Genomic DNA, 7,500 nt, shown 5'->3' with positions numbered 1-7,500 from the left:
ATCTTAAACAACACATACTCAATGTGTGCTTATAAAAGTAGCACACTTATAAATGGTGGCAGCAGTTAAACTCTAAGAATTAGAGAAAGATCTTCAAGACTTCAAAATAAAAGCTGTAAAACCAGAGAAAGATCTTCAAGACTTCCAAATAAAAGCTGTAAAACCAGAGAAAGATCTTTAAGACTTCAAAATAAAAGCTGTAAAACCAGAGAAAGATCTTCAAGAACTCAACATTATCTACATGAATCTACAATTTTGACTAAGTAATATAGTCCATCGAAATATTTAACATTAATGAATGTTATGAATACAAACCGATGAACTGGATCTTCAATCAACATCCTAGGAAACCCAAGGACTGGTGTTCAACGTTTCCAAAACATACCCAGGAAGCACTACATTCAACAAGAAACTCGAACAATACATCGCTAACAAAACATCAAGAGAGAGAGAGAAAGGATGTGTCGACATCACGCAGACCCATATATAAGCTAAGTACAAATTTTTGAATTCATTCCAGTTCAGGCAGTGAAGTGTAGTTATCACGAGTCGTTAGTCGATTATTACTGGGGTGAGTGAATTGCTAATCTTTTGTTTCCGTTCATTAAAGGAAACTGTGTTCAACTCCGAATTCTCATCTAGAATTTTTCTCTTTGTGCTAATTCCTTTTTCTTTCAGAAATTCTCGGGAAATGTTTTGGGATTAGTAACATTGTTTGGGGAATTTTGTTATACATATGTGTTTACGCAGTAGACGTCTGTACTCATATAGATATTTTGATAGAATTGCAAGGGGTCGAAGAGATAGGAAAAGAAATACAGCAGTCATGACTCCCCCTGTGAGCCCTACCCCTGGACCTAGTGGCTTAGACCAGACTAATCCTCTCCCAATTGTGACGCTTGTAAATACCAGGTCAGCAATCCTTCCTTTTCAGGGTCGAGTCAATGGGTTCTTGCCTCAAAATGTGGAGTCATGGATTTCATCCGTCGATGCCCATTTAAATGCCAAACAAATCGTGGACCCGTTTGTACAATTACAAGAAGCTAAATTTTTTATAGATTTTTCTAAGGGGGATGCGAGTGCGTATTTAAGAGGTGTTTCATTTCAAGAAGCAGTTACCTGGCATGATTTCAATGTTAGGTTACGCGCGGTCTATGGGGGTGAGGAAGCCTTGGATGTAGTATTAACGTTACGAAATACACTTAATCAAGCCACTATGAATCGGCTTAATGTTATTGAGAGAGCAGCTCTCATAGCTGATAGGCTTGATGAAATCAGGACATTTTAGGTAATTCCACTTGGGTTACTAGTGATAACATCTCCGTGAAAGATTTTTCACGATTAATGTATTTAACTTGCATGACACTTATGTTGCCTGAAGCTTTAGTGCGGTGTTTTGATAAGAAGTTAATGCCTGCAAGTACGGAATTGGATGTATATAAACAGATAAAGAAACACATGTCCAAGTGTCCAGATCTCGATCCCGTGTTAACTCAAGTTTTTGCAAAGAATGAAACAAAGCCACAAACAGTGAACGTAGTTAGTAGTCAAGTAGCGGGAATGACGTGTTATAATTGCAAACGTCAAGGTCATTTAAGCGCGGACTGCAGAACGAAATTCTGCTCAATTCATAACAGTGCAACTCATTCATATAGCCAATGTTACTCGCGTAAGACACAACAGAATCCCAGAAATACACAGTCAATTCCACAGTCAGTTCCATATGGAAATAAAAAGAAAAATCCTCATTTTAACAATAAGAAGAAACAACCAAATGTCAATGCAGTTCAGAGTCCAAAACAAACGAACACTTTTTCGAATATCGCTGAGCCTGGGTCGTCAAACCAGACCTCGCAAGGTCAGACTAATTTTCAGAATGTGCAGAGCAAAGCAAATACCACATAGTTAACTCCAGAGGGGAAGAGAGTGATGTTGGGTCAAGGTCATTCATGTCAACATCAATAGTATTGAATAATCAATTTAATGTTTTATCAGATAATTGTGAGACAATAGATTTTCCTATGAAACACATGGCCGAATTAAGTAAAACAGTGCATGCTCCCGTAGATTTGCAAGGAATTCATACAATAATAAGCCAAAATGAGTTACGGCCAACCTTATATGCTGTAAATTTGGAACACAAATCCTTTACGTTATTTTTTGACTCTGGTAGTCCACGTAATATCATAGATTTGAAGACACATCATTTGTTGTTTTCAAACTTTCCGATTGAAAAATCCGGAATTAGACTTTCAGGTATAGGAAATAATGAATTAAATGTCATAGGCATAACTCATGTTCAGTTCAAAGTCGGTAAACGCACATTTGCCGATACATTTGTTGTTGTAAAAAACATTAATATGTATCCAGCTGTAATTATAGGATACCCATCTATGGGAAATCAAAACATTATCTTAGCCCCTGCCAAGCACGGCGTGTATATCAAAGGGAAATTCTATAAGTCTTCTAATACCTTAAAATCAGTTTTGGATAAAAAGGAGACGACAAATGTAACCGTAACGTACGTTGAAGAACCAATAACTTGTCTCACTAATAAAGAAATAATATACGCAACCCAGCAGAATTCTCGTTCACCCGTAATATCATCTTGCACGCAATCTATCGAACCAAACGTACCTTCGAATTTAATAGTGCAAATAAAGAAAACATTACCGAGATCTGAAATATTAATCCTTTCCGATACTTTGAAAACTAACGGATTGTCTGTCACACAAGCTATTTATACAGTAGGCTCACATCAACAATGTAATATTGAAGTCTGTAATCATTTAAATAACACTTTAGTAATTCACAAAAATCAACATATCTTGGATGTAGAAGTTTATAAACATCGTATTCTTACCGTTGCTGAAATCAATCACTCTCAATCAGTTGCGGATGAATCCCTTTTGCGATCTTTTAAAAATAAAATCAATAAAGACATTCAAGACGAAGAAATTCAGCAGAAAATTTTTGGACTTTTAACTAAATATCATGATGTTTTTTCCACTACCGATGGATTCTTAGGAAAAACAGATGTGATCGAGCATCAAATAAGGTTAAAGGACAAGCAGAAAATTATCTATGTACCTTCGTACACACTCCCTATGGAATTCCAGAATGAAATAAATGATGAAGTAGGTAAAATGCTAGAAGAAGGAGTCATTAGGAAATCAAACAGCCCTTATAATTTTCCTTTAATAGTTGTACCGAAAAAAAATCGAATATGGCGTATCTGCGTCGACTTTCGTCGTCTAAACGAGGAGACGATCCCTGATCGATTCCCAGTGCCATGTACTGACGATATTTTGTCTTTGTTAGGTCAGAATAAATATTTTACCAGTTTGGACTTACTTAAAGGCTTTCACCAGATATCATTAGAAGAAGATAGTATCCCATACACAGCCTTCAGCACAGCCAGGGGACATTATGAATTTTTACGGATGCCTTTTGGTTTACGTTGTGCTCCTATAACATTTACAAGAATGATTAACTTAGTGTTTGGAGACTTGTTAGGGGATATATTGCATGCCTATATGGATGATCTTGTAATCTTTTCCAATACCTTAGAAGAACATCTACGTAAGTTAGAACTAGTACTACAGAGATTAAGACAACATAACTTAAGGGTAAAGATTAGTAAGTGTGAATTTTTCAAAACAGAATTAATATATTTGGGTTTCATGGTGTCAAGCCAAGGTCTTAAAGTAGTCCATGACAAGGTGTCGGCTATACGTAATTTTCCCATACCTACTAATGTCAAGGGAATACAGCAATTTCTGGGTTGTAGTGGATATTACAGGCGTTTTATACGCAACTATTCAATAATAGCCACTCCTTTAACTGATCTTACAAAGAAGGGCGTAGATTTCATGTGGTCTGAGCAACATCAACAGGCGTTTAATACTTTGAAAGATGAACTGTGTAGTTCTCCTATCTTAAAATTTCCTGACTTCGGTAAGGAATTCTTCATTGCAACAGACGCCTCAGACTTAGGAGTAGGAGGGGTATTGCTTCAGCAATATGATAAACAATTTTTCCCGATAGCTTTCTATTCTCGAAAATTGAGAACTTCCGAAAGTAAGTATGCAGTAATAGACAAGGAAGGGCTAGCTATTGTTAATTCACTAGTGCATTTTAAGTTCATAATTTACGGTTATCCCGTTAAGGTTCTTAATGACCATAAACCACTAACAGAGTTCTTTAAAGGCTTCAACCACAGCCCTAAACGAACTCGGTGGCATTTGATCATTCAAGATTTTGGCGCAAGAATCGGGTATTTACCTGGGAAAGCAAATATCATTGCGGATGCATTATCACGCAACCCCGTGTCATCTTGTACGGAGCCTTTTGCTGAATTAATAGATATATCAGCATCCATGCCTATTGTTAAAACGATATCTGAACAAGAAGATTTAGGCTGGAGCGCTGAATTGTTACAGACTGAGCAAAGAAAAGATCAGAAAATAGAAACAATTATACATGCTTTGAAAGGCAATCATAAGGAAAAGGAATATATAAAGTATAAGCAGCAGAATTATATAATCAAAGATAATATTCTGTGTAGGACTGTGACAAGGAAAACCCGCAATTCACCACATGTAACTAACGACCAGGTAGTAATACCAATCTCACTTATTTCCACTGTCCTGAATTGGTTGCATTCAAATCCATTACATGGACACCCGGGGTTCTCATTAATGTCAGAGAAAACCAAATCATTGTTTTATTGGCATACGATGCTTACAGATATAAAAAGACACATAGCTAATTGTCGCACATGTCAGGAAAACAAAGGGCATACGAAAACACCTGTAAGCCTAGGAGCTTATCCTGTGCCCAATCAACCCTTTGAAAGAATACATTTAGATTTAACAGGATTTTACGAGTCAGACAGAGGAAATAAGCACCTCTTAGTAATTATAGATGCTTTAACTCGATATACAGAACTAATAGCGCTTAAAACTAAAACTGCGATTGAATGCGCTAGGAAGTTTTACGAGTGTTACATTTGTAAACATGGAATTCCACACATGATAATCTCAGACTCGGGTGGTGAATTTAATAATCACTTTCTTACCTCATTGTGTGAATTCCTTAGCATAAAGAAAATAAATACCATGATATATCACCCAGAGTCGAATGGGCTAGTGGAAAGAGCAAATAGGAAGATATTAGATATATTAAGAGTAACACTAGTGGGATCAGACCCCAACTGGGATATTGCAATACCTGCGGAACTGAGTACTCTGAATCATTCATATCATATATCAATTAAAATGTCACCGCAGGAAGCATTGTATGGTACCCCAGTTAGAACGCCTTTCCATGTATTAACGCCTACAACTAATCTATCAAATCCTTTAAAAGAATGTGTAAATGCAAGTATAAGTCGATATGATATCCTTCGAAAGAATTTAGAAGAATCACAAATCATAATGGAAAGGAATCATGATAAAACAGCGAAACCAACTAAAACATATACCGTGGGTGATAACGTATATATTCAAATCAATGTACGAAAAGGGCTCAATTATAAACTAACACCTAAGTTTGAAGGTCCATTTAACATTTTGGAAACATTAACGGCCAATAGGTTTAGAGTTCAAAACGTATCCCAACCCACGGATGAGAGAATAGTACCAATGGCTCACATAAGAAATTAAAAAGAAAAGAGAGGGAAAGAAGTGAGGGAAAATTTTTCTTTTATTTTATGTGATTAAAAGTTTTCTTTTTGATACAGGAGTAATTACATATATTTTTCTCGTTACAGGTATCCAAGATGAATTTTTTGTTGTTGGGAGTGATATTGTTCACTCAGACATTTTTCTCGTGTGGGATGAACTCTAAAACTAAAAGTATAAATTTTAAATATGGCACTATAGTTGAAAGACAAGAAGAGGTTTTTATTACATCAACCAATGCAGTTGTAGAAGTGAATATGCAAGCAATTTTTCTTCAAGAAAATGATATCACTAGCTTAAGAACTGCCATTTCAAGGTTTTCTGCCTCATTGGATGAGTTGCATAGAAGACATTTTCATTTGACTACAGAGAGTTTGCTTGGATCAACATTAAAAGTTGCAGAGATGCTATCTGATGACTTGAAAAATAAGACTTACGAGACAGGATCTTTGGCTTATGACCTTTTGATGTGGACTGTAGGACACGAACATAAAGAAAGACGAAATCCGTTTATTTATGCTGCATTAAACATCTTTGAGTCTGTTGCAAGTTTAGGTTTAGGAATTTCCAATCGTCTTAAAATTAGTAATCAAAATAAGAAAATTGAGTTCTTGACTCATGAAGATGAATTGATTATGTCAGAACTAAGGAATCAGTTAGCTTCAATCAATAAAATTATGGGTTTAGTAAATGAACATTCAAATAATATCATTCAGATTATGGAAGTACAGGATTTGTTAGCAATGTTAACGTATTATGATTCAAAGATAGATCACATATATAACAGAATTGCACATTTCATTGAGAAATCCAAGGATTATGTAGAAGCTATCACGTTAGCAACTAAAGGTGTACTGTCGCCCCATTTGTTGCCTATAAATTACTTAAAGTTAATTCTGGAGAATGGAAGGGATAAACTAGGCTATGTTCCTTTGTTAGACGAACATAGGTTAGAATTATATTACAGCCTAATTACAGTAAATGTTGATAATAACAAGATTAGGATTACAATTCCCTTTGATTCTTCTGATGCCTGGCAATCTTACAGGATATCACCATTTCCGACTTTCATGACGAATCACTCAAATCCAGTAATATCCAGTTTGACAGGACACGTATTGATTTCCCCAGACAAGGAAACATATACGGTCATTAAAGACTTAAATCAATTAACTAACTGTTCAGACGCAATGGATAGAAAAATATTTACAGTTGACTCATTTGAATTCCATAAAAACTTAATGGATTCATGCGAGTTAGGTATAGTGCTAGACGGTGCTCTCTCTCATACAAGTGAAAATTGTCTGGATAAGCTTTATCCCTTTGACAATAATGAGATCAATTGCAGACTGAACAATGGCTCGTGGATACGATACGACAAGGACGGCTTCAATGTATCATGCCCTGACGGATCCACGTCCTTCGCCCACATCTTCGTCGCAGCAGATGGTTGTATCGGGACTTCCCCTAATTCCATGGTGACTGGTCTACGGACAATCATCAGAGAACGAGCCTACTTCGCGAACTTCACGTGGACCTCTACAATGCCAGCACTCCCTCTCCCGTACAACAGTCAGGTTGCAAAGCGGTTGATGAAGCTTACCGAAAGGGACCACCTGTCACCGACTTATAAGGAAATCCTTCACCCCATACTACTAGCAGGTCTGGTTCTCACGGTGGTGATATATATCGCCGTGAACATCCTTGTTTGGCATAGGTTACGGCACAGCAGGCAGCTACAACAGAATGTTTTGCCATGTCCAGACAAAACTCCTTATTTAATTCAGTTTAAAGCCGTTTGAAGTGGCCACCTCAT

Source organism: Palaemon carinicauda, chromosome 36 (genome assembly GCF_036898095.1).
Source record: "Palaemon carinicauda isolate YSFRI2023 chromosome 36, ASM3689809v2, whole genome shotgun sequence".
NCBI classification, from domain to species: domain Eukaryota; kingdom Metazoa; phylum Arthropoda; class Malacostraca; order Decapoda; family Palaemonidae; genus Palaemon; species Palaemon carinicauda.
Note: the sequence above shows the minus strand (reverse complement) of the source record.